Source organism: Narcine bancroftii, chromosome 6 (genome assembly GCF_036971445.1).
Source record: "Narcine bancroftii isolate sNarBan1 chromosome 6, sNarBan1.hap1, whole genome shotgun sequence".
In the NCBI taxonomy this organism is placed as follows: Eukaryota; Metazoa; Chordata; class Chondrichthyes; order Torpediniformes; family Narcinidae; genus Narcine; species Narcine bancroftii.
The window spans coordinates 182,228,509-182,256,416 of record NC_091474.1 but is presented as its reverse complement, the minus strand read 5'-3'; the positions used below and the strand labels follow the sequence as shown (position 1 = coordinate 182,256,416).

General features: G+C 40.7%; 2 long non-coding RNA genes across 2 annotated transcripts in view; one reads left to right on the top strand and one right to left on the bottom strand.

Moving 5' to 3' along the window:
* Positions 1-69: 69 nt before the first annotated feature.
* On the bottom strand, positions 70-26,397 carry LOC138737680 (uncharacterized). Its single transcript, XR_011341143.1, has 3 exons — positions 26,154-26,397; positions 1,406-1,459; positions 70-302 (listed from the first exon to the last, which is right to left on the bottom strand). It is a non-coding gene; the product is annotated as an uncharacterized lncRNA (long non-coding RNA).
* Positions 20,615-27,908, top strand: part of LOC138737681 (uncharacterized) — a 45,273-nt gene continuing 37,979 nt past the window's right edge. The window contains exons 1-2 of the long non-coding RNA XR_011341144.1: positions 20,615-20,745; positions 22,283-22,358. This is a non-coding gene — a long non-coding RNA (uncharacterized lncRNA). The remainder of the gene's footprint in view (positions 20,746-22,282; positions 22,359-27,908) is intronic.

The following is a 27,908-nucleotide window of genomic DNA, read 5'->3' as shown; positions in this document are numbered from 1 at the left end:
AAATAATGGAAAAGTCAACAACTTCCACTAAATTCAACATGAGGATGCAAGAGAACATGGTACCTGGGACATCCATGAATGAATAGCACAAGAGCTGCCAGCCTCCAGCAATGGCTCACAGCTGGTCAGAGTCCTGTCATCATCCCACATCTCAGCCCTGAAAGGCCATCTCCTCGCTCCAGCCTCTCCAGCACCATTCCTCACAAGTAGTCTCTGGAAATTGCTTCAGTGGTTCACCTGACAACCTGCCATGTTGCAAGGAGGTCACCATTTTGCTGCTTCAGAGCAAGCTGATAGCATTTCTAAAATACAATGGAGAAATGCACTCATTGGTGTTTGGACTCCAGATACAGCATTCCAGAGATTCCGTACTCTCCTCCAAATAGGATATCAGTATACAGACATCTGTTTATGCAGGGCTCATGGCCTAGATATATGGAATACTGTAAATGTTATTGGTTTTCACTAATGTTTTCAGGGATGAAGTACATAATGAGAGCCAGAGTCCTGATAGTTCAGGACTGCCGAGGTCAAGTGATCTGTCAAATTCAGATAAACCCATGGTAACCTCAGTTCAAACATGGGTTAATCCAGATTAATGTTCTCACTATTGGCTGCAAGGATGGTGGAACATAATTCTTTATGTTTTAAAGAAAGGAATGATTTTATTCACTTCAGTTCTTGCCAAGTGATTAATGTTTGGGAAAATAACTTTATTTTTATTTTCTTTGGACACTATTAAGCTATTCTAGTTCAGGGATGTCATTACAAAATCAAGAGCATAATGTTATATTTTGTTTCACAAATATGTCTTATTCTCCATGCCTTATAAGTAGTGCTGGTATCCCTTCTCGGGTTTATACTGCATTTATTACCATCTAGAGATGTCCATGTTCCTCATTTTTTTTTCTTATTTTCTCCCTTTTTGTCAAGACCAATTCCATGCTTTCATTTGTCCAGCAACAGATGTTAGAAGAAACACAAACATATACACACATTTGCTTGCCTAAAATTATATCCAAGAAAATGTGGATGCTAGGAATGTTTTAAGACTCCAAATTAAAAATATTTGCATAAGTAGGAAAGCCTAGGTTAAAGGTGAGAGGGAAATTGTCATCTAAATTTAAATTTTAAATTTAGACATACAACACAGTAACAGGACATTTTGGTGCATGAGTCTGTGCTGCCCCATTATGTCCAATTAACCTACACCTCCTGTATGTTTCAAAGAGTGGGAAGAAACCAGACACCCCAGAGAAACCCCACACAGATACAGCAAGGACATACAAACTCCTTACAGACAGTGCAGGATTCGAACCCTTGTCCTGATCGGTGGCACAGTAAAGGCATTGCCCTATTTGCTACTCCAATAGTATAGAATATGTATAATATTACACAAACTTACCTTCTGTCTACGGTAAGGCAGAGATGCCATTAGTGTTGCCTGACACGCCTTACACTGAAAGAAATAGAAGCAAAAGAGAGTCTGTGGACTCGTTTCCAGTTTTATTGTAGCCACACAGTCTTGCTAGATCACTGGCAACCTGAGATCAAGATCCAAACCTGCAACACAATCAGGAAGCCTTCAGCGCTCGAAGCCCTCTTGCCCTCAGGACCATCTCAAATCCCAGGTCCAATATCTGGTTATCATGAACCCGTATCCTGCAGCCCGTGTGGATCCCCTGACTACAAGTCACTTGCAGCCTGCCTGGATCTCTCAGCTGCTGAGCCCCTCACTGGTTTGTGGTCATGGTCACGTTCCTGTTAGGGTCATCTCTTCTACTCCTCCTTGTTGTTTATTAAGGATTTTCAATCAACATGGAGTTACAAAACAAAATCAAAGAAACCTCAAAGATATAATACAATAAAATACAAGAAATGAACTAAATGTTGATAGACAAAAAAGGAAGAATCATCACATTATCATATTGATCAAATTCTGCACTATTGTTTATAAATACATAATTACACCGTGCCAATCCTTCAAAGTAGGAAACAGAAAAAAATAGGAGGAAAAAGACAAAACCCCCTCCCCCAAAGGAAAAAAAGAAAAAAAGGTGTGATTCTCCCATATAATGTCACAAAATCATTTGTTTTCCAAAACCATTAATGACATACAGATGAAACATTATGTGATTCATCCAGAGTTTACTTCCTCTTTTAAGGGATAAATGTCTTGCCATAGACATCCATAAGGATACTGGAGATAGTAGTATTGGAGACTGTGGTTTGGGGGGGGGGAGTCTTAAATATGGGTTCCATATTCTTAAAAACATGTTGTTACAATTTCTGAGGTTTTGAGTAATCTTCTCCAGGGGAGACTTCCAGCAGGTCAGACTCAGTTGGGAATCAGATTTCCAAGTAATGGCTATACATTTCCTGCCCACCATTAAAGCGAGTTTGACAATTTTCAATTGATATTTCAAAATACTAATTGTAGGTCTTATATCTGATAATTTCCTGAGTAAAAACAATTCTGGCACCTGAGAGTATCGAATTCCCCAAATCTTCCCAGAAGGATCTCACCTTGGGGCATGACCAGGTCGAATGCAAAAAGTCCCTATATCTTGACCACATCAAAAACAGAAATTGGATAATTCAGATTCCAGTTTATTTAATTTTTGTGGAGTAAGGTACAGCTGATGCAAAAAAATTATATTATACCAGCCTATACCTTACATTCATTGTATTGCTCATGCTGTCCCAACATAGGTCAGACCAGCAAAATAGATCAATCTCTCTACCCAAATCTGATTAACATCTCTCTCTTGACTTATCTAGCCCTTGTTTAGGGGATTCCACCTGAAGTAAGAAATACATTTTTGAGATACATTTATTTGTGATCCCCTTTCAAACCAACGTCTCTATTTCAGTACATTCTGGTAAGGTCAGTGCTGGACCTGATTTCTCCCTTAAATAAGATCTTAACTGAAGATAGCAGAAAAAGGATGTATTTAAAACTCCAATTTTATTCCTCATTTGTTCAAATGTCATAAATTATCCCTGCTCAAAACAATCTTTGATATATTTGATCCCAATCTGAGACCAAATTTTCTAGAATTTTAAAATCAATTGTTAACAGAATTAATTTATTTTCAGCTGGGGGTGTTTTGTGTGAGAGCTCCCTCCCCACCCCCCTGGCAACATTAATTTGATAATTGAGTTCATCCCAAATTGCAATAAGGTTTTAGTAAGGGGGGCTTCCTTAGGAACATATAGTAATTTAGAATTTCATTTATATATACATTTTTCTGCTATCTTCTCACCAACCTTTTGCAGTTCCAATTTTACCCAAGAAGACTTGTCACCTCCATCAAAGAGGGAAGGGAAAAACTTCATCTGGGTTGCCCAATAATATTTTTTTTAAAGCTTGGAAGCTGTAATCCTCCCAGTTCTTAATTCCAGGTTAATTTATCAATAGGGACTCTGGGAAACTTGCCCTTCCAAAGAAACGTTTTAATATATTTATTTAAATTCTGAAAGAATCATTGTGGTACTTAAACAGGTAGGATTTGGAAAAGATATTGTAATTTAGGCAATATATTTATTTTAATACAATTGACCCTTCCAATCAAAGTAATTGGAAGAATTATCCATTTTTTAAATCATTCTCAATTTTCTAAAGCAAGGAAAAATAATTCAACTTGTATAAATTCTGCAAGTTATTATCTATCTAAATACCTAAATATTTTATCACATTACATGGCCACGTAAATTGAGAGTCTCTTTTAACATGATTATAATTCCCACCAATAAGTGGTATAACTTTGCTATTATCCCAATTAACTTTATACCCGAGAAAGTCCTGAAAAAATCACACTTTAGACTGGAATTTTTGTAATGAATTTGCTGAGTCTGTCAGATATATCAGAACATCATCAGCAAATAGAGTGATTTTATGTTCTTCCTGGCTAATTCTGAAACCTTTTATATCTGGATCTTGGCAAATAAATTCAGCTAACAGTTTGATAGCCAGGACAAAAATGGCTGGAGATAATGGACAACCTTGTTTACTAATCTGGACAATGGGAACAATTATGAGATTTGGCCACTAGGATTACTTTCACTTTAGGCTCATAATACCAATTAATGAATACCTCTCCTAGTCCAAAGTTTCTCCAAACTTCAAATATATAGTCCCATTCCAATCTGTTGAAAGCTTTCTCTGCATCTAGGGCCAGAACAACACACAATTAATCTTTTGTCTGTGCCAGACGGATAATACTGAGCAGTCTACTAACATTTTCCGCAGACTATCTCTTCTGTATGAAACACATCTGATCTACATTTATTAATTTAGGAAAATATGCTGCCAATCTACTTGCCAGAGCTTTAGCAATGATCTTATAGTTTGTATTCAGTTATGATATGGGACTATAAAATGATGGTTTCAATGGGTCCATATCTTTTTTGGCCACTGGTTTGCTTCTCCTTCTGAATGTGAGGTGTTCTCCCCTGTGCCAGTCCATTGCTTCCCCAGAGTCTGCAGCCTATGTCAGATGCCGACCCCTGGTTGCAGTATTTTAGTTTAAAAACACCATCAGCTCCTCTAACAGTCTGTTTAATGCCTGTACAGAGCTATCAGTATTAGCACTAGGTGATTAAACCCTTCAGAGCAGCACTGTGTCTCTGCTCTTCTGGATCCAGACCAGTGGCAGTGCTCTTGTTCCAGCAGTTCCAGCAGCACTGCCATTTTTAAAAACTGAACTCAAAGGCAACTTTTTCACATGAAGGGTAATGGGTATATGAAACGAGCTTCCAGAGGCGGGTACACCTATGTGAGCCTTGAGTAGGGCCGTTGCCGGTATTGGTCAGAAGGTGGGAGTACAGGAGAGACAAGTAAATGGAGAGACCACTGGTAAGGGATGGGTCAGGGAGGGGGGATTGGAGAGAAAAAAAATAAAATATAAGTAGAAGAGATGGAAACAGTGGAACCAGATGGAGGTGGAGCTAACAGAAAATGAGAAAAAAGCATTGTTCCTCCCATTAGGTGTATGAATATCTTAATATCTAATACAGAATATTGATTGTGGTGCCATTCATAATCACTATTGTAATGATATAGTGCTAGTGATAATCCTGACCACCAGAGGGAGTTGGAGATGAGTTGTTGCAGCTGGGAGTAGATTCAAGATGGATGCCTCCATGAGGTCATGAGTGTTTTAGTTAATAAAATATAGTTATTATTAAAGAACCTAAGTTTCTTTATTACAATAAAAGAAACATTACATGGTATCAGGAGTGGAAGCAAACCCAGAGTCTTAAAAACACCAGGAGTGTACAGAGTGAGAATCAGTCAATAGCAGCAGAAAACATGGAGAGTGTAAATATTCCTGATGCTACAAATTGGACTGGAAATATTGACCATGAGTGGAGGTTGTTCAAACAAAGATTTATGCTGTACCTGCAAGCCATTGGACTCTATAGCAAACCTGATGCATGGAAGATAACACTGTTACTTACCATGGCAGGACCTCAAACACTAGAGATTTTCCACACATTTATTTTTGCCAAGGCAGTTCACCATGGCAAGTTTGACAAGGTTATCGAGATGTTTGATGAACATTGTTCAACAAAGAAAATTGAAACATTCAAGAGGTACATGTTTCAATCACGCATGCAGCTGCAGGGTGAGAGCTTTGATACGTTTTTAACTGACTTGAAATTAAAAGCAAGAACATGCAATTTTGGACTGCTACAAGATTCAATGATCCATCATCAAATTGTATTCAGATGTATTGATAAGAAAATGAGAGAGAGGTTCCTGCGAGAGACAGAGTTTATTGGCATGGATCAAAAATTGGTTGTCTGACAGGAGGCAGAGAGTCGGGATAAGTGGGAATTTTTCAGGTTGGCAGAGAGTGGTAAGTGGGGTGATGCAGGGGTCAGTATTAGGCCCACAACTGTTCATCATTTATATTGATGACTTGGAGGAGGGGACAAAATGTGGTGTAGCCAAGTTTGTGGATGACACCAAATTGAGTGGAAGAGCAAATTGTAATGAGGATGTGGAGAGTCTGCAGAGGGATATAGTTAAGCTGGATGAGTGGGCAAAAGTCTGACAGATGAAGTACAATGTTAAGTGTGAGGTTATCCACTTTGGCAAGAAAAATAAAAGAGCTGAATATTTTTTAAATGGTGAAAAACTACAGCATGCTGTTGTGCAGAGGGACTTGGGAGTGCTTGTGCATAAATCGCAAAACGTTAGGTTGCAGGTGCAGCAGGTTATTAAGAAGGCAAATGGAATGTTGGCCTTCATCGCTAGAGGAATTGAATTCAAGAGTAGGGAGGTAATGTTGCAACTGTATAAGGTACTGGTGAGACCGCACCTGGAGTACTGTGTCCAGTTTTGGTCTCCATATTTGATGAAGGATATACTGGCTTTGGAGATGGTCCCGATGAGGTTTACTAGGTTGATCCCTGGGATGAAGGGGTTGACTTATGATGAAAGATTAAATCATCTAGGATTGTATTCGCTCGAGTTCAGAAGAATGAGAGGAGATCTTATAGAAACATATAGGATTATGAAGGGTATGGATAGGATAGATGTAGGAAGGTTTTTTGAGCTGGCTGGGGAAACTAAAATGAGAGGACACAGTCTCAAGATTTGGGGGAGTAGATTTAGGACGGAGATGAGGAAAAATAGTTTTTCCCAGAGAGTAGTGAATGTTTGGAATTCTCTATCCAGGGAAGTGGTTGAGGCTGCTTCATTAAACATATTTAAAATTCGGTTAGATAATTTTTTACATGATAGTGGAATTAGGGGATATGGGGAGAAGGCAGGTAGGTGGAGTTAGGTCATAAATTAGATCAGCCATGATCTTATTGAATGGCGGAGCAGGCTTGAAGGGCCATTTTTGGCCTACTCCTGTTCCTACTTCCTATGTTCCTATGTTTACCTTAGCTGTAGCTGTAAAGATATGCCACACCAGTGAAACAGCTCTGCAACATACAAAAATGTTTGGTGATAGTGCAAAAGCCAGTGAAAATGAAGGCATAGTCATGGCCAAAGACATGGAAGAGCCAAGCATGAACAGAGTTGAGTAGCACAAGTAGACTGTGTCATTGCATACAAATGGAACAATTATTCCTTTCAAGTTGGACACAGGGGCAAAGGTCAATTTGATCTGTGAGCGTGACATCAAGGCAATGAAGATAAATCCATATATCTATACAAATTCTTGCACAGTTCAAAGCCTATGATGGACAGAGCATCAACAAGAAAGGTACATGTAAACTCAAGGTGAAAGTTAAATATAAAGAGCACCACCTCAGGTTCACAGTAGTCCCAGATGGACATGAATCATTGCTTAGTGACAAAGCATTTGAAAACTTAAGCCTAGTCAAGAGGATGTACCACATTAATAGCGACAATGCATGGAACAATGTCAAGGAAACACTGGATTAATTACTAGACATCTTCATCCACCTATAAGATGCAGTTAAAAGAGGATGTATAGCCAGTAGTGCATGCCCCAAGGTGGGTTCCAGCACCACTAAAAGAAAAGGCCAAGCAGGAATTTGAGTGAATTATAGCACTAAGGATCATAAGGAAAGTGGAGGAGCCCACAGAATAGGTGAATTCAATGATCAAAAAGAACAGTGACCTACGCATGTGCATGAACCCAAAAGACTTGAATGGCAATATAGAGAACAATATGAGATTCCAACCAGGGATGAAATTACAAGTGAGATAGCTGGTCCAAAGTTTTTCACTAAATTGGATGCATCCCATGGCTTCTGGCAAATAAAACTGCACGATGATAGCACAAATGTCTGTACATTGAATGCACCATTTGGCCAATACTCCTGACTGAGGATGCTTTTTGGAATTTCCTCAGTTCTGGAAGTGTTCCACAGGACAATGGAGCACATCCTAGAAGACATAATAAAGTACGTGTGTACATGGGTGATATGATCCTATGGGGATCCATACAAGAACAACACAATGAGAGGTTCATCAAAGTGCCAAAACACATCCGGAATAATGCATTAAAGTTAAACAGTGAAAAATGTCACTTTGGTGTGAAGGAAAATCACCTTTCTGAGAGATAAACTATCAGAGGCAGGTGTGGAGCCAGACAAAAGCAAGGTGAAAGCAATTTTAGATATGCCCAGACCCAATGACAAAAGAAAAGGCGTATTAAAGAGTGAATGATCATGGGAATGATCATTTTCATTGGTAAATTCATACCAAACCTGTCTTCCAAAACAATGTACCTAAGAAAGTTGTTACAGGACAAAAGTGAATTCAAATGGGCAGACAACCATGAGGAAAAATGAGGATGACTGAAGAAAGTCCTAACTATAGAACCAATGCTTTTGACATTCTTTGACTCATCCAGAAGGACATAAATATCTACAGACAATTCAAAAGATTTAATAGGTGCTGTACTACAGGCTATGGGAGAAGATTGAAGGCTAGTAGCATACGCATCAAGGACAATGACAACATCTGAATGTCGATATGCACAGATACAGAAAGAGTGTCTAGGTCTGGTTTGTGGAATCAAGAAATTACAGTTATGTCTATAGTCTACCAACCTTCGTGGTGGAGACAGACGACAAGCCATTAATAACCATAATCAAGAGAAATCTCAGTGAAATGTCACTGTGAATCCAAAGAAGCTACAATGTTATGACTTTGAATTGGTATACACATCAGGGAAACTTCAAATCAAGTAAGTAACCTTTATTTATCATTCAAACCATGCTCACATGGTAAAGAGAAGATAGTGTTTCTCCAGGACCATGGACCATATTTACATAAATACAAGTTAGAATAGAAGTTAAACCCAATGAAATTTTAAAATATTAATATTTATACAGTAGAAGTCCATGTTACACTATCCACATATGTTCTGGGAATTCAGGAGCCTGATGGCTTTGGGGAAAAAACTGTTGCCCAATCTGGATGCAAGGACCCAAGTGCTATGGTAGCTCCTGAGATGGCAGAAAAGAGAACAGTTTACATGAGGGGAGTGTGGAGTCCTTCACAATGTTTATTGCCTTTTACATGCATTGAGTGTTGTAGATGCCCTTCATGGTAGGAGAGCACCCAGTGATCTTTTCCGTTGACTTTACTATCCTCTGCAGGGTCTTACAGTCCAGGTGGTACTCATTGCAAACCAGGTGGTGATACAGTTGCGCAGGATGCTCTCAATATATCCTCTGTAGAATGTAGTGAGGTTGGAGGGTGGGAGATGAACTTTCCTCAGCCTTCGCAGGAAGTAGAGACGCTGCTGGGCTTTCTTAGAAATGGAGCTGGTGTTAAGGGTCCAGATGAGATTCTCTGCCAAGTGCACTTCAAGGAACTTGATACTCTTGATTACCTCAACGGTTGAGCCATCAATGATCAGCAGAGCATGGTCCGCTGGGCTCTCCTTCAATCCTCCTGTACACCCACCTTTTCCTTCCCCCAACCCTGCTTTAGTCAGGGAGGATGCAAAAATCATTGTCAATGCCTCAGCAATCACTTCACTTGCTTTCTGTAGTAATCTTGGGTATATCTCTTCTGGTCCCGATCACTTATTAATTCTAATTATTTTTAAGAAGATCCAGAATTTCCTCTTTCTTAACCTTAACATGCTCCAGCACAGGCTGACCTCACATTGACCAAGATCCCTCTCTCTGATGAATATCTGCAGTTTCTTTAATTTTCATAATGGTCTTTAGGTTCTTTATTTTTACAAAGCCTCCTACAATCTCTTCCACTGGAAATTACACAAAATACAGACATGGGTAGGGGAACAAGGACATGCAGCCAAATTCAACAAAATGTGCCAAGTGGTTTGTTATTGAACAAGAGTTGCTTTATTAATTTGGTGCTGAATATTTACTTTGTACATTATGGCCAAGCGAAGAGTCTGATGATCAGAGACATTGTGCGGTACTGTTGGTGAATAAGTAGTATAGTGTTGTCATTATTGAATACGCTGAGAGCGAAGATCAACTTGGCAGGAAAGGGAATCATCGATTTATCACAATATTGAGCTGCTAGATTAGATGAAATGTGGCAACATTTTTTTTCATTCTTTATATGGTGTGGACTGGTGCACAGAGAGCCATCAGATGCTTCTCATCAGCCAGCATGCACCCGGTGATTTGCTGTGGTGGTTGACTGCTTTTGATGTACTGTGTATGGACTTGCATAAGATAGTGTTATTGTTTTGGTTAAAGGGCTGGAATATCTTTCCCTTCTGATATAGGGCTGCTGATACCCTCAAAGTAATATCTGTGAAATTAATGGGTGCCAGCAAGCTTAATGAAGTTATGTGCTTCCTCCACCTCCCTGACAATAGAGAATAGAATTATTTCTCTGTAGACTGCTCTATTTCTCTCTCATAGTTAGTTTTATTGGCTATGTGGTCCAAGTCCTGCTCTGGGGATGGAGGTGCAGCTTTAATTGACGTGAATACATCCTTACTGAAGTGTAGATGTCTTGCATACTTTTCCTTCTGAACAGACCTGGTGAATATGTCCTTCAGTTAAGAGTTCTTCCCTTCTCTCCTATTCTTCCTCCGTCTTCCAGAAGATTCCCCTTCCATGTCCTCGGCTCTTCTCTCCAAAGGTTTTTGCCACAAATATACCCAGGCCTGAGAGCAGCTGATTTCTGTCAAGCCTAATGCTGGGAATCTGCAGTGTCTTTCAGCTATAGCAACCCCAATCCATGCAGACTTCGGGACTTAAAATTATTATGGAAAGCATTAAAACCTTATAGAAATCACAATTGCAGCAGGTAGAAAATAAATGAATTAATCCTCAAGAAGTTGATGATGTCTTAAAAGTTTCCACTTGGTGGTAAGGGGAGAGTAGCGTGGGAATGTTTTTTTTTGCTGCTTAGTATAAGTTGGTGAATAGGATAGAATTTTTGTGCATTGATGATTTCTAAAATTATAATGGTCTTGTCAAATCAGCATTGACAGCTATACCACTCCCCTTTCTCACTCTCTTCTATCCCTCTGTCTCCTTTCCACCAGCTCTCCACCTCCTTGCCTCTCCATTCACAGAGACATCCCCCCTTTCCCTATTTGCTGTTGTGGCTTCTCTTATTCAACTATTACCTTTCGCTTGTGGGTCTGTGCCCTTCCCGCTGCCCCTCTCCCCACCACTTTATTCAGATGCCTGCCTACATTTTGCTTATAACATGATGAAGGGCTCAAGCCTGAAACGTTGGTTATGTATTTTTGTTACATATAACTGACTTGCTGCGTTTCTCCAGCATTGTGCTTTTACAATTAATATCATGAGCTTTTAGGTCAAGAATATCTTTGCACCTGCTAATGTACAATATGCTGTTTGATACAACTCACCCTCTACACATGTATACTGTTTTATCACTGAAAGTAAACTTGCAACTGTCAGACTATAACCATTATGGAGTCCACTATCACTCTCTAAATGCAAATTATGCTAGATATGTTCTAGTAATGATTTTACATACTGCTATTCTGATTCCAATGTTCCAGAAATTTATTTTTGCACAAAGTAAATATAATAAGCCCTACTGCTTGCTTGAGATGCACTAGAGTGGGGTGTCCAAACCATAGCTCACGAGCTATATGAGGCTCTTTGACATGAATGTGTGACACATGGAGGTATTTTGGCTGTGTAGTGTAAGTGGGCACAGCTGGCGAACGTGTGATTGTGGCACATATGGGTATATTGCAGGCAGTGGAATTAGTCAGGGGTGGAGTGCGGCTCCTGCATCTCTGTAAAAAGAAATGCCAAAAAAAGCGGGGAATTTAAACTATTGACAAAGTTTGAAATATAATACGTGACCATAAAGCTAAGATTTTAATCCATAATAAAAAAATCTGACAGACCAAATTAATATTTACACATTATTTATGCCTTTCCCAATACAAAATTTGAAAAATTGCGAGTAGATTGCCTACATATAAAACAAATCTTTTGCAGGGTTTTAATATTAGATATATGTAGGCATCATTGAAATTATCTGTAGTGTCATGCATCTTTAAATTGAGGGCAGCACAGTTAGTGTAGTGGTTAGCGCCACATTATTATAGTACTAGCGATCTGGGTTTGAATCTGACAATGTCTGTAAAGAATTTGAACATTTTCCTCCCATGTCCTGCGTGGATTTTCTCCAGATGCTCCAGTTTCCTTCCAGCCTCAAAATCATATAGGGTTATAAGTTATTTGGGTTTAATTTTGTGGCACGAGTCTCAATGGCCAGAATAATCTATTGTTTAGAAAATTAAATATATTTTTTTTAAATTTACTGTAGCCGTGTTCTACTCAAACACACACACACACACACACACACGTGTAGTCATGTATAGCTCTTGTTTATTGGGTCTGAAGCCTGACTTTTATACTGTTTGTGTTCCCACCATTTGCTGACATCAGCATCTGCATAACAATAGGGGATTTCCACGTGCGGGTACTTTCTTACATTACAATACCTTCTTCTCCACGTACTGTCCCTATCTGTTGGCTGTGCACCATGTTGGGGATGTTGGCCCCTATGCTGCATTAGCTGCCGGTTCACTTGCTGGAGCCAGTGCCGCTGCGCAGTCTGCTCTTGGATGCTCATGCCGCCCAGAGCGCTGGCCTGATTGTTGCCACAGCATGCCACTACATAACCCCCACCCCCAGAACCGGGGATATTGTCTTTGGTGTCCGAAAGCAGTGTCTCTGTAGGCTTGGCGCTCTGCTTCTCTTACGTGGTGCTGGCGTCTCAAATGGACGTGCCGGGTCCAGGTGTGCCAGCTTTAACCTGTCCGTAGTGAAGGCATCCATCTTCCCTCCAATCCCCAGCTCAAATGTGGCACTGCTGTTGTGCACAACCCAGAATGGACCCTCATACGGCCTCTGTAGCAGTGGACAATGTTGACTCCTGCCAATGAAAACATACTCACTGTCCTGCAGGTCTTTGGGTATGTTGTTCCTCACTTGCCTGTACCTGATCAGTGGAGTCGGGGCCAGGTTGTCGATTCATTCCCGTAACATGTGGAGGAGTGCTGCTTTGTTATCTTGTTGCTTGTCTGGAGGTGGTGCAAATTCCCTGGGAACTATCGGTGACGCTCTGTAGACAAGTTTGGCAGAAGGGTGTTGAGAGCCTCCTTGGGTGCTCTGCGGATCCCCAGCAGTGCCCATGGTAGCTCATCTACCCATTTGGGTCGCTGTAGTCTAGCCATGAGGGTGAATTTGAGGTACCTGTGGAAACACTCCACCAACCCATTTGATTGCAGGTGATAGGCTGTCATGTACTGTAACTGAGAGCCCCACAGGTTGGCGAGGTCAGACTATAAGCTGGAGGTGAATTGGGCCCCTCTGTCCAATGTAATGTGGGAGGGTATGCTAAACCGTGCTACCCAGGAGGAGATGAGGGCCCAAGTGCACAAGGTCTTGGGGGTGTCTGCCATCAGGACTGCTTCTGGCCACCTGTGAAATGGTCGACAATTGTGAACAGGTAGCGGTACCCCTGGGACCCTGGGATACTGGTAGGGGTCCCACGATATCCACGTGGACGTTGTCAAACCTTCGCTCCGCAGGCTCAAAGTGCTGTGCCGAGGTCTTGGTATGCCGCTGTACCTTGGCTATATGGCACTGCGTGCATGACTTCACCCACCCACTGACCTTTTTCTGGAGACCATGCCACATATATTTGCTGGCCACCAGTTGGACTGTGGTCCAGTTGGATGGGTGAGCCAGCCCGTGGATTGAATTAAAAACCTGTCGTCTCCAAGCCACAGGAGGGTGATGTTACCTGTGCCAACCGGGATGTCCTGGAGTTGCAGTCCCAAAATGGCTGTCCTGTACTGGGGCATCTCTGCCTCACGTTGCTGCGCCTTTGCTAGTGCCACAATATCCACTGCCTTTGATAATGCATGGATGTTCTCTATGGATAGTGCGTCCACCACCATGTTGTCCTTGCTCAAGATGTGCCACACATCTGTGGTGTTCTCAGAGATGTATGACAAATGATGCTGTAGGTGAGCTGACCAGGGGTCCAAGATTTTAGCTAGGGCAAAGGTCTGGGGTTTGTGGTCAGTAAAAGGTGTAAATGTTCTGCCCTTGAGGAAGTACCTGAAGTGGCAGATGGCTAAGTACAGCACCAGTAGCTCTCTGTCGAAAGCACTGTACTTCAGTTCTGGAGGCCGCTGATATTTGCTGAAGAAAGCCAATGGTTGCCAACTCCCTTTGATCTGCTCTTCCAGAACACCACCGATAGCCATTCCTGAGGCGTCCACCATCAGGGCTGTTGGAGCATCTGCCCTGGAGTGGGTTAAAAGAGCAGCACCCACGAGGGCTTCCTTGCCTTCACAAAGCCTCTGCTGACTCTTTGTCTCATGTTACATCCTTGGCCTTACCTGCCATCTAGGCTTACAAGGGTCACATGATTCTGGTAGTTGAGGGGATGAACCTATGATAAAAGTTGATCATCCCCACGAATTCTTGTAGTCCGCTGGTTGTGCTGGGCCTAGGAAACTTTCAGATGGCCTCCACCTTGCTGGGTAGAGGTGTGGGCCCTTCCTTGGTTATCCTATGGCCCAGGAAGTCAATGGTCTCCAACCCGAACTGGCATTTGACTGGGTTGATCATCAGTCCAAATTTGCTCAGCTGTGTGTAAAGGTTGCGAAGGTGCACCAATTGTTCTTGCCAGTCTTGGCTTGCCATGAGTATGTCATCTAGGTAGATGAAGGTACCATCCAGGTCTTAACCCACTGCATCCATCAACTGCTTGAAGGTTTGCGCGGAATTCTTCAACCAGAACGGCATGTGCAAAAATTTGAACAGGCTGAAAGTGGTGTTGATGGTGGTCTTGGGGGATGTCATCAAGGCATACTGGGATCTGATGAAATCCCCGCATGAGGTCCACTTTTGAGAAGATTTTCGCTCCGTGCAGGTTGGTTGCGAAGTCTTGGATATTTGGCATTGTGGCCTGATTAAAATGGCGGTAGTCACTGGATGGTCTCCAACCCCCAGTGGCCTTGGGCACCATGTGCAGGGAAGAAGCCCATGGACTGTCTGACCATTGTATTATGTCAAGCTTTTCCAGCTTCTTGAATTCCTCCTTTGCTAGTAGGAGCATCTCCAGGGGGAGTTGTCCAGCTCATGCTTGGAGCGATGGGCCTTGGGTGAGGAAGTGATGCCACAATGTGGTGCATCCTTGAGGGGGAAAGTCTGTGCATGAACCAGTCTCCAACCCTTCAGGTCCACCAGCAGGCTGTGGGCATGCAGGAAATCTGCTCCGCGGAGCGGCTGTTCCACTGATGCCAACGTGAATACCCATGAAAAGACGCTGCCTCCCAACTGCAGTTGGATCATGCGTGTGCCATAGGCCCTGATTGTGCTGCTGTTGGTAGCCCTCAGCGTGGAGCCCACTTCCTTGTTTCTGATTTCCTGCCCCGACAGGAGAAGGACGCTGACCTCTGCTCCTGTGTCCATGAGGAACTGCCGTCCGGATTGATGGTCCCTTACGTACAGGAGGCTCTCTTGTTGGCCAGCTGCCATGGTCACTAGCGATGGCTGGCCCGGTGTTTCCCTGGAATGTGCTCGGTGGACGGCATCGGTGGGCTCCAGAACCCCATCACTGGTGATAGAAGCACCACTGGTTGTTGAGCTCCCCTCCCTTGTTGGGTTGTTGTTCCTTTGGCGGGCTGGTCTGGGTCTGGCTGTGAGGTTTGGCGTTGAGCCCCATAGATGCCAATCACTCTCTTTTCTGCTTCCATCGGATGTCCGCTCATGCTGCGACTTTGGGGGTGTCAATAAAGTCAGCGTCTGCCAGGAGCAGTTGGACATCCTCAGGTATTTGCTCTAAGAATGCCTGCTCAAACATTATGCAGGGTTCATGCTTCCCAATGAGGGCCAGCATATCGTTCATTAGGGCTGACGGGGCCTGTCCCCCAGCCTGTCGAAATGGAGCATTTGTGCCCCTCTCTCACACCATGAGAGCCCAAAGGTCTCAATGAGTCAGTCTTTGAAAGTTGTGTAGGCGGCTTGGTCACCTGGCTTGCTGTGTCCTGGTCCAGGGCACTCACCAAGTGGTAGTACTGGGTAGTCTTTGCTGTGATCTGCCTGATCTGAAACTGCTTCAGCCTAGTTGAACCATACACGTGGCTGATTTGTCCAGGTTGGCAGCTTCAGAGCGGCAGTAGGGACTGCTGCCGTCTCACTCATCATTGGGTTTTGATGCCATCTAAACCATCGTGGTCATCAATTGTAGACTCATGCTACTTGAAGTAAAGACACACAAAGCCCTTGTTTATCGGGGCTGAAGCTTGACTTTTATACCATCTGTGTTCCCGCTGTTTGCCCCCATTTGCTGATGTCAATAGCAGGTTTCCCATGTGCGGGTACATTCTTACATTACAATACCTTCTTCTTCTATTGGTTCTGCAGCGGGGCCAGCTCTGTGTTGGGGATGGTGGCACTATGCTGCCTTAGCCACCGGTTCAGTTGCTAGGACCAGTGTCGCTGTGCGATCTGCTGGCTCTTGGATGTGCTTGCTGCCCGGAGTGCCAGCACAATTCCTGCTGCAGCGTGCGGCTACAGTAGCAGTTTAAGGAAGAATTTTACTGTGAGGGAAATGCAGTCAACGTGAAGAACTACTCCAAATTAATTTTTTTCAGTTCTCATGTTTAATATGTTTTAAATTCAAATTAGTGCCAAAAAAGTTTTTTTTTAATATAATGAGATCAATTGTACACTGTGCCCTCTGTAAATCTTGGGACCAAGATTTTTTTCCTTTATTTGCTCCAGTGCTCCACAGTTTTAAATTTGTATCATTTTTTAAAAATGTAATTAAAGTGCACATTTCAGATTTTATTCTAGGTTGGTTTGACCACCCCCACAAAATCCCCAAATGCCTGTCTGACAGATCAGGAACATTCTTCAGGAGGCAGGTATGACTAGTGGGAGATCAGATGAGCCAGTATCTGAGCAACATTGCATTAGGTACATTGAGTCTACATTAGGTACATTGGGTCTACATTAGGTACAATGGGTCTACATTAGGTACAATGGGTCTACATTAGGTACATTGGGTCTACATTCGGTACATTGGGTCTACATTAGGTATATTGAGTCTACATTAGGTACATTGGGTCTACATTCGGTACATTGGGTCTACATTAGGTACATTGAGTCTACATTAGGTACATTGGGTCTACATTAGGTACAATGGGTCTACATTAGGTACATTGGGTCTACATTCGGTACATTGGGTCTACATTAGGTACATTGAGTCTACATTAGGTACATTGGGTCTACATTAGGTACATTGGGTCTACATTAGGTACATTGGGTCTACATTAGGTACATTGAGTCTACATTAGGTACATTGGGTCTACATTAGGTACATTGGGTCTACATTAGGTACATTGGGTCTACATTAGGTACATTGGGTCTACAGTGGGCAAACATGAAACTCTGATGTGTGCACTGAAGATTTTATTGTCAAGACAAAAATTATTTAATTTACATGTCTGTTCAATATTGGTTGGAAACAAAGCTACTACAACTGAGCAGAAAATATTAGAAATATTTGGGAAATCAAGTAGGGTCTGTTGAAAGGGTATTGACATTTTATTTCTCATTCCAAAAATGCTCCCTGATCCATTTATAGTGTTCAGTATTTTCTGTTTTATTTCAGATTTCTAGCTCATATCATATAGGTTTTGGATTAACATTTCCAATGATCTGGCTAACCTTTTGGGACCATGTTAGATTATTGACTATTTAGCCATGAAGCCAGTTCCATCACTTGATTATGAGCCTTGATCTGACTGCCCCATCTCATCTTTTCAGCATTTAACATTTTTTGGTAACCTTTCAATCAATGTAACTGCAGTGACCTTTCAGAGGAAGGATTTCAGTTTTCCCTTGAATCTCTTCAGAGTGGTTCCTTCCATCTGCACCAATTGACCTAGACCTAACGTTAAAGTCATACATATGGTACTCGATTTACACTTTTAAGGATTATTAATAATATTTACAATATCAACACAGTGTTTTTTTATTGTTGAAATAGCCCTTTTTTTTAGCTTTTGTCATAACAAAGGAATAAGTTCAGAAGCGTGTGTTAGAATGTGCCAAGAATACAACCCCTGGTTGCTCATAAATGCTCACACAGCATTTTGCAAGCCATGAACATTCAATACAAACAAATTCATCCCAGGCCAATTACTTCAAACTTATTTTTCTGTCCATTTGTTTGCACATATGTTTTCAGTAATAATAGAATCCACTTGTGGGTACTGTTTATTTTTAATTACTGATGATCATCTGATTTAATTGGAAATAATATGTATATTTTGAATTGCTCTTTTTACACATGAATGTTGAGACATCCTTTGTCAATTTATTGAAGCATCAATTACATTCATTCACCAAGTAAAAAATGAGATGAAAGAGGAAGATGGAATTACTGTGGAAACACATGGAACAGAAAAGGACTATTCTATCACATTCATATGGGAATAAGAAGAGTCAATCATTCTGATTTTACTTCCCAGCTGACATCAAGGAGTCATCTCGTACTTTTTAAATGTCATGACAGAACCACTTTAACTCGTGAGTTTCTAGACCCCCAACATTTCTAATTTCACCAGCTCACCCTAAAATCTTCTGTCAGAGTCTCACTATTTCAAGCTGACAGAATTGTTGTAGGGAGGCCTGTTATCAGTCCCACTTTGCAACTTAAAATGAGATGTGAGAGATCAGGTGATATTGGATGATGTGAAAATATTTAGGTATAAACCTTTGACAGCTCATTATATTAAATTCAGGATACTTGCAAATGGGAAGAGAAACCACACAATAAAATAGGGGACTTCAGTGAAATTTTATGGGAAGATGCACAAATTGACTATGGAATTCAGATGGAAATAAAATATGATAAACATAATCAAGTGCACATAAATTCCTTCAGGAAAAAAAAATGCTCTGTATTTCCTCGAAATCCTCCACCATTCTAGATGAAGCTTGCTCGCAAGAACAATGGAAGCAGTATTGTATTTCTTGCTTTATGTTTTACCATCCACAAGTTTGCACTTGCCTCAGTCTTGGATCTTCAACAACTATGTCCTTCTCCTAACCACTTTGCCATTTAAAATACAAAACTCTCTGTAATGTTCACGTATCTGCCCGATATTATTCCTGCACAAATGAAAATAAACTTCTTTGTATTTATAAAAAAAAGTCACCAGGCCTAGCTGCAGGATCTTGCTTCCCCCACCTATGAACCCCCTATTCTAAACCCTGATTCAGAATCAGTTTGGGGCAGCTATTCGCAAGGTCTACAAACAAAGCTGCTTTCTTCCATGGGCTGCCAACCTCTTTGTAGAGGTGTAACGAACAGCTGCAATTTGTCCTAGGAAAGCAAATGAGGCTCAAGGATCAATTTGCATTGCCCTCAGGCTTTGGCTGTGTAATGTTGCTGCATTCACTGTGATTGAGGCTGAGTGAAAGCCCAGACTAATTTCTGCCACCAGAGCATTGAATACTTGTTATATGTTGAACAATATTCAGTTCTCCTATAAGATTTTCCATTTTCTACATTGATTCTTGATTTTTAGTTTTATTTTCTCACATCTATTTTAATTATGTAAATATAATTCACTGGCTGAGAAACCGCTTGTTGAGTAAACGTTCGCCGCAAGTAGAAGTACATTCATTTTTTAAATAATTTGGAACTTGATTTCTGAAACGTTCAGCAATTATTAGATTGTTTCAATGGAGAGCATTCATGTGCATTTCTAAACTACTACTTTACTGAATTTCTCAAAATCATTCTTACTAGTGATTCATTTTGATAATTCTACTCTCATGAGAGGATTTGAACCTGCCCCTGCTAGTTTGATAATTACAAGTTAGCATTTGGCTTCAGTGGTCAATATTTAGACTTAACAGTGAGTTGCTGCTGTTGGACACCATAATTATTAGTTTGATTTTTTCTGGACCATTTATTTCCTTAAAGTGCAGTTTGATAGCTTTTTGGCAAGGTTTGAGGATTTGAAGCTATTTATTAACAAAGCTCCTTCATCAGATTGTTGTGTAAATGGTCACCAAATATGTGAAAGTGTGAAGATCCAGTCATAATGAGCAGTCAGTTTTGACCAGTATCTTAAATTTCCCAGAGTCTTTCTTAATTTACCTTTCATGTGGAAGGTTTTTTTGCTGCCCTGTGTTATTTTAACATTTCCTGCTTCTTATGAAAATTACCATCAACAACAATCATGTCTTCAGAAATTAAGGAAGTTTTAAGATGCAAAAAACTTTTGTGAAAACTGGCTTCTTGGGTTTTCAACTTGTGCATTGCTCCAACAATGAGCTTATAAATATTGTTTGGTTTTTGTATTTACCTTTTTTTACGATTTGCAAAAATTAAATTTATACAACCTATATTCCTACATATTATATATGTTTACTGTACAATATATATCTTAAATGCATCTTAGCTTGATTTTATTCATTTTATTATTTCATATATACTATCAGATAGCAAAATCTCACTTATTTACATTTCTGGCCCTCTGGTGTTCTCAGAAAAAAATAATTTACCTGAAATATTAACTGCTTTCCTTTCCCACTGTTTGACCCATTGAGTTTTACAGGTATTTTATTTCTGATTTGCAGCAGTATTCTGCTTTTGTGGAATTGTGCTCGTTGGCTTTAAGAGAATACATTATAGTATGAAGAGTTAATGCTGCATAGAGGAGAAAGACACAGTGGAAGAGTGATGATCATCTCAAGCACGCTGCCTTCTACTAAGATGTAATTGTTTCATTTCTTTCTGGAAAGCATACTAATTTATTCCCGAGCTCCTCCTTTATGACTTGATGCCAAACAAATCAGCAGTAGATCAGGGGAAAAGAGATAAATATGGAATATTTCCCTCAAGTTTACAAAGTAGCTTAGATTTTGAAATGCACCACAAATATGGCTTTGTACAGAATCAAAGGTAATAAATGAATCCATCAGCTGCATTTTATTATTTGTTATGATAATGTATTCTTTAATGAGTAAAAAAAAACAAAATTGCTCATTCCATGTTTTTGGCAGCCAGTGTCAGTATTAAGTTCCTTCTGTTGTGTCCTACAACACATCTTAACACTATCCTCAGAAGACACCAAGTCACTGCATTTTGTGAGATTCTTTCAATTTCCTGGCTGTTCTTGCTTATGAATCTCACAGACTGCCAAATTACTAACTGTGTGAAACAATAAAGTCTGCAAATGCTGTAATTGTAGTAAAAACATACAAAAATGCTGGAGAAACTTAGCTGACATGCAGTGTCCATAGGAGGTAAAGATATCTATTACTGGCATTTCGGGTCTGAACCCTTCTTCAAGGAATAAGAAAAAGAACAGGAAGGTGCCAAGATAAAGCCTGAAGACTGGCACAAGTAGGGGTCCAGACCAACAAAAGGTTTTAATTGAATTTAATAGGAGAGGTTGTACCACGCTCACGTTTGTAGTGGCGAACCAGCCCCGCTTGTCACGTGTGGTCGGCAGGGCAGCTGTGGCAAGAATGGTGTCGTGGGACCCAAGCGCTGGAACATTAGGGGCAGGACTCAGGATGGGCTTAAAGGGTTCAGCACAGAATTCAAAATAAACTGGTTGTGATGCTCAACTTCACAGCCTGTTGTCTCAGTCTCTTCGCTGTGCTCATTCACAACTTGCTGCAAGGTGAGAATTGATTTTGGTTCTGAGAAAGAAGACAAAGGGAAAAGAGAAGAGAGAGTGAGAGAGAAACAGAGGTGGGGGAAAGGTAACAGGGGTAAGAAGATATGGGTGGGAGGTGGGGTGGGGGGTTGGTGTTGATTTAATGGATACCGGAGAAGTTGATGCTAACGTCATCTAGTTGGAGGTTGCCCAGTTTTGGAAGATGAAGTGTTGTTCCTCCAGCAATTTGCAGGTGGTCTCAGTCTGGCAGTGTATGAGACCATGGACAGACATGTCAGCAAGGGAAAAGGATGGGGAATTGAAAAGGATGGCCACTGGGAGATTCACTGTATTGCAGCAGTCAGAGCTGAGGTGCTCACAGATTGGGACATTGCTTTGTTTAGCACATCAACTCTATCCTTGAAGAAGGACTCAGACCCGAAACGTTGGTAATATATCTTTACTTCCTATGGATGGTGCGAGACCAGCTGAGTTCCTCCAACATTTTGGTGTTTTTTAAATTACTAACTGCACTGTGGCCACTAGAGGGGGCACATTTCATTAGAATGCAACTTTTGCAGATGATCATTGGAAACCCAGAGAACATTTCATATAATTTATGTTTGTTTTTATTGCCCTTCTGACAGAGATCAGGAAAGCAAATTGAAAAGCAATCATGGAAATTCAGCCCGTAATGGATCAGAGAGTGAGGTGAGATTACAGGTACAGAAGAAAAGGAATTACTAAAACAATTTAAATGTCCAAATTGGCATGTTGAATTAATTTTAAGTAGATTCCCACAAGAAATCCACCTTTACAATTTTGACCTATGCAGGATCATGACTATTTCATATTTCTCAAGTAATTTAATGCTGAGTGTGCTTTTGAGTATATTGGTCACAGCACTCCATCTCAAAGTTGTCCTACATCATAATTCCAGTTCTAACAGAGGGTCTTTGATCTTAAACATGAACTCTGTTTCTTTTTCCACCTGTGCTGAGTGTTGATTATTTCCACCATTTTCTGTTTATTCTTGCTTTATACACACCCTGCTTTAGTTTCTTATTTCTAAAACCTGGAAGTTAAAGAGGGTCGCAACCTCATTATTGTTAAACATTGCAGCATGAGGCAGACAATCCCTAGGGTTCTTCTGAAATAGACCATGCAGCACTTGAGCAAGCCAACATTTTCTTGAATATTTGTTGAAGCTCACATTATGGGTTGTATCTGCTGTGTGTTCAGCTTTCTGACAGAGATCAAGGGCAATATCTATTTTTGCTGTCTTATAATTTGACAAAGAAGGCCAATGGAGTGTGAATCAGTTACAACCACTGTTGGGAAACTGGGCACCAGCTAATATGTTGCATTTTTATAGTCTTTTTCAGCTGGAAGAGCTGAGACCTCTTTTGATAATGTATAAACAGGTTACTGATTGGCTGATCAGAAGAAGAGCAGTGTAAGGGATATTGCTGGGTTCAGGGGATTTATTCAGAGACATGATAGACTTTCAACTTGGCATTTGGCCATAAGACTGGTAATAATTGCATTAAAATTAGATGTGATTTTTTTTTAACAATTGCAATGAAGAATCGCCTCTTGCAAACAGGTTTAATTGTGGTTCCAAATCTGCTCCATTATTTTGCTTGCATGATGTGTTTTATTATGATGCAATCAGTTGCATATTGTCTGGAAATTAAATCTGTACTGTTTTATCATAGACTTTCCAATCAAAATCACTCACGCCATACCTTAATATTTTGCTGAATATTTCAGGCTCCGTCTTTGCATTATCTCAATTTTAATTTGTGGAATGAACATTCACAAGTTGATAAAATATTGTAGATCACAAACTGTACAATGTGCAATAAAACTTTTAACAGAATTAAATTGAATTCAAATCTGGACACAGCTGGAACATCAGGTCACTCCAGTAAAACATATAGAAGAGCAAGTGCAATAAGAATTTACATTGACTTGCGTGGAAAATCAAGGATTAAGAATGCATTTTGGCCTGTCGTACGAAAAGTGAACAATGGATTAATTTAGATCAAACACCATTGTTTATGCAGAAAATATGTATCAGCTCCAAAACGTGCAATTAAAATTTGAAATGAAGCCTTCTTTGCACAGGAAATGGCCATTGAGCGCGGCGATTAGACAACATGTGAGCCGAGTGGCCCGTTAATCTTAAGCCATAACAGCAGAGGCTAAACCAGCCATTTGCCAGCAGTGGATAACAGGGCGTCCAATCTGGGCCAGCAGATCACAAGGTGACCAATCCATGGTCGGAAAATCACAAGCCACGCCCTTGGTGGCAGATTGCCTATAAAAGGTGGAGCAGATAGCCAAATAAACTCAGTGTCAACTGCACTCTCAGTGTGAGCCTTTCTTCGAGCAATAACCCTGAGCTATAACCGTAGCATTATGCTACACACACTTCAGTCAGTTTAGCAAATATAATATCCTGCTGACTGCGCCAAAGGGAAACACAGGCACAATACTGTTTGGGGCATCACAGCTTTATTCCACTCACATAAATATCTAGTTGGCTGCTAGCTGTGCTTACAGTGATCCTGGGCGTGAGGGGGGGGGAAGGGGAAAAGAGAGAGAAAGAGAGAGAGAGAGAGAGAGCACATGGTCGGGGCCTCGGCTTTATACCATGGGCCCTTTGGGCCCCCCTGGTGGTCAGATGTCATTAGGCCGGGAGATGTGTCTCTAGGCCACCTGTTGGCCGAGTGAGGTACTGCAGTGTATCATCACAGGTGGAATAGTTAATGAATTTTGTGTGTAGACTTGAATCAGATGTCAGTAAACAAGAAAATCTGCAGATGCTGTGGACTAGTATAGTACATGAAAGTGCTAGAGAAACTCAGCAGATCATACATCATGGCAAGTAAAAGACAGTCGACATTTTGGAACTGAGCCATTCCTCAGGAGTGGATAAAGTTAACCGTTATCTTTTACAGTCTGGCACTCTTTTCCAGGTGGTGCATGTTAATTACTTCCAATGATCTTGCTGGTATTGATAATTAGCTATTTGAAGAATAGGATTTCATTTTCTCTTTTATAAGTTGATGGAAGATTTTAAAAATTGTACAAGTTTACAAGTCAGATATCTGTCAGTTTTGTTTTCCTACATTGCTTAATTAAACATTCACCTTTTTGCATTTAATTTGAGATTAAATTTTCTTTTTCCATCCTTATATATTGGACCAATTTGTACTCAATTTGACAGACTACTTGAATCTCCCCTTTACTATCCGCTTGCCTGAACTATTATATATAATTCATTTAAATATCATGTTACATATGCTAGCCCTGTGTCCCCAGAGTTCAAAAGCCTCATAGCATGGGGAAAACAGATTCTTTTCAAGAGTTTTTTTGTTGTGTTATACTATTGCTGTTTCACAACTGTAACTATTGATGACCAAGTGACTAAAATTATATTTAAATACCAGCCAACTTAAAATAGAGAATATGTAATTGAATTTAAAGGAATAGTCACTATATTAATTTCTTAAATTAGAGAATATTACTCCTTATAAATCTGCAGAAACTCCAATGCTTTTTTTTTTATATATAGAAAATGTTAAATAAAACCTAGCTCTAGTAATTCATTCTGGTATTTTTATGATTACAGATTTAAATTATCTGTCACATTGTTGCTTCCAGCCCTGTATTATTTAATATTCAGCAGAATGAAATATATAATTGGGAAATACTTCCTGGTCTTTTGGTGCTTTTGAAAAGTGTAATAACATAATCTTTCCTCTATCTCTTCCCTGGGGCCCTCTGTTCTTCCTTGAGTTTGTTGGTAGATGTCCTTTCCTTCTCCTTCCCAATAACTCCCTTGGTTCCACTGTTATCTCTGCCTGTTTCAGTCAACTTCTAGCACCTTCCTATTAATAAAAATCTCCCAAGCAGAGTCTGGTTCGCTCTGGATTTTATTGAATGTTAAATTGAGTATTTTCACCCTGTATTCTCTCCATCACAATGTGTATCTCCTTCTTTCTTTACAACATAGGTCACATCTGCCCATTGGCTCAAAGAGCTTGTGCACAACTTTGTCTCTTTTCAACTTAATTTATGGCCCATCCTCATATCCAGGGCATTTTGCAAACTTTATTTGTTTATATTCTGTACCCTCAAACCTCAACTATGCCTTTTGACACATTCTTGGTGGCCTTTTTGATTTCTGATTTAATTGTTATGGAGTCCAGAGGACCCCAAAAACCAGCAGCAATGGATAACACAGGGTTACTTAAGCAAAAGTAGTTTTTAATTATATTTGAACAAGAAAACAGAATTAAACTTTAACTTATTAATTAACCTATTTAAATCCCCCCCCCCCCCCCCACTAATACTAAACACAGGTGAGTATAATGTGTATTTAAAATTAGAAAAGTTTTTTTGGATCACAGTCTAATCTCACTGGTTGCAGGCAATTCTTGTACTGTGCACAAAAGTTAGCATTAACAAAGTTCACCAGGCTTTGGTGCTTAACAGGCAAATGGTTACCACTCAGGAGGGTTCTTGCTGGTTTTCAGAGAGAGATTCCTTTTCCAGGACATCCGCAACTGATTCCTTTCCAATCCGCCTTACTGACGAAACTTGTCCCTTTCACCGTTATCCAGATGATCCTCCTTCTTTCAGGTCACCTTTCAGACAGCCAGCCTTCTCTTTTGACCAGGCTGTCTTCCCAAAGTTTGCCAGCTTTGTCCTTCTGGAACTGATTTCTGTCTCCTTTCTCTCAGTTTCACACCCTCCCTCTCTGAGAGCCAAAACTGTTCTCCCTCGGCCTGCAAAAATCACATGCTCTCCCAGGCAAGCTGTATCCTGCAACTTTGTTGCTCTTTTTGCAATAAGCACTCTTCAAAAGTCCTGCAAATATTCTGTTTTAAAATGTGCGTGCAAGCTGCTCCAGCAATTCTTCCCAAGCCATCTCTAAATACTGTTACATTTTAAGTTCATAACTTTCCATTAATATCAATATATGTCTTAGTCCTTCCAATTTCTTGAACCTCCTACTGTCCATGCCAGCAATTTAGGAACTGAAATAAAAATCTACAGATGCTGTGATTGAAGTTAATATACAAAAGTGCTGGAGAAACTCAGTAGGTCCTCCAGCATCCATACGAGGCAAAGATATAATCACCCTTTTGGCTTGACCCCTTTGTCAAGATAATTAGAGGACAGAAGTCTTCATCTCTGAGAGGGGAGTATCAGAGGGGTGGTAAAGGCCAGAGAGAGGTTAGAGTGAGGACCTTGTGTGATGGAGTGTATTTGGGGTGGAGGATGGAGGGTCTTGGGGGAAGATGATGGAGGGTCAGGAGGATTCGGGGGAGGAAATTGGGGAAGCCAGTGGGGAGGTCAGAGGGGGAGGAGGAGGAGAGTTGGGAAGGTCAGAGAGGAGCTGGGGGGAGCATAAGGGAGATGAAGAGGCTAAAGGACAAGGATGGAAGAAAGAAGAAGCTCAAGTGGTAGATTGGGGATGAGCAAGGAGTGGTGATGAGGGAGTAAAACAGTGGAATTGAGCAGCTGAGAAATTCAAGGTATTACCCTCGTGGGGATGGGGGGTGGGGGTGAGGTTGGTGTGGGAGCCAGAAAGGAGTCAGTACGGAAACCGGAATGGGAGTGTTTGACATTGGGGAAAATACCTGTGTTGGCCTGTGGGCAGCCAGGATGAGTGGTGGAGGCATCAGGAGCTCTGGGCTGTGGGCAGACGGGGAAAGTTGCAGAAAAGTTGGGGGCTCTGGCCTGTGGGCATCCAGGGCTTATGGCACAGAGCCAGCCTGAGGAGCTGTGGGGCCCAACTGGAAACTTTTTTTCAGGGGCTCAAGTTCACAGTGAAGGTCTGTAGAATATTTGAGATATAATTAAAGTTTATTTATAGACTTTCTACTTCTGTGGTAGAATGGAAAGCAATCAAAATGTGCGCTTAAAAAGTGCATGCAAGTTAATAGACCAAATGGATCTAAGCACATTTTAATACAAAATTGCATTCATGTAAGCCTGCAAATAAACAAAATGTGTAGATTACCTTTGAAAAATAAACAGTTATAAAACCACTCATTTTAGTAACTGTAAAATGATTTAGTAAAAAATATTATTTTTTTATTTTATGAAAAAAATCAAAATGTAAGTGAAAAGCATTGTTGGGAACAAATTATATTTTTTGGATTTCTAAAAATCACTCAACATTAATAAATTATAAATAAGTCATTATTATTGCCTTTTATTACAAAAAGGTTATCTTTCTTTCATTTTTCTCTG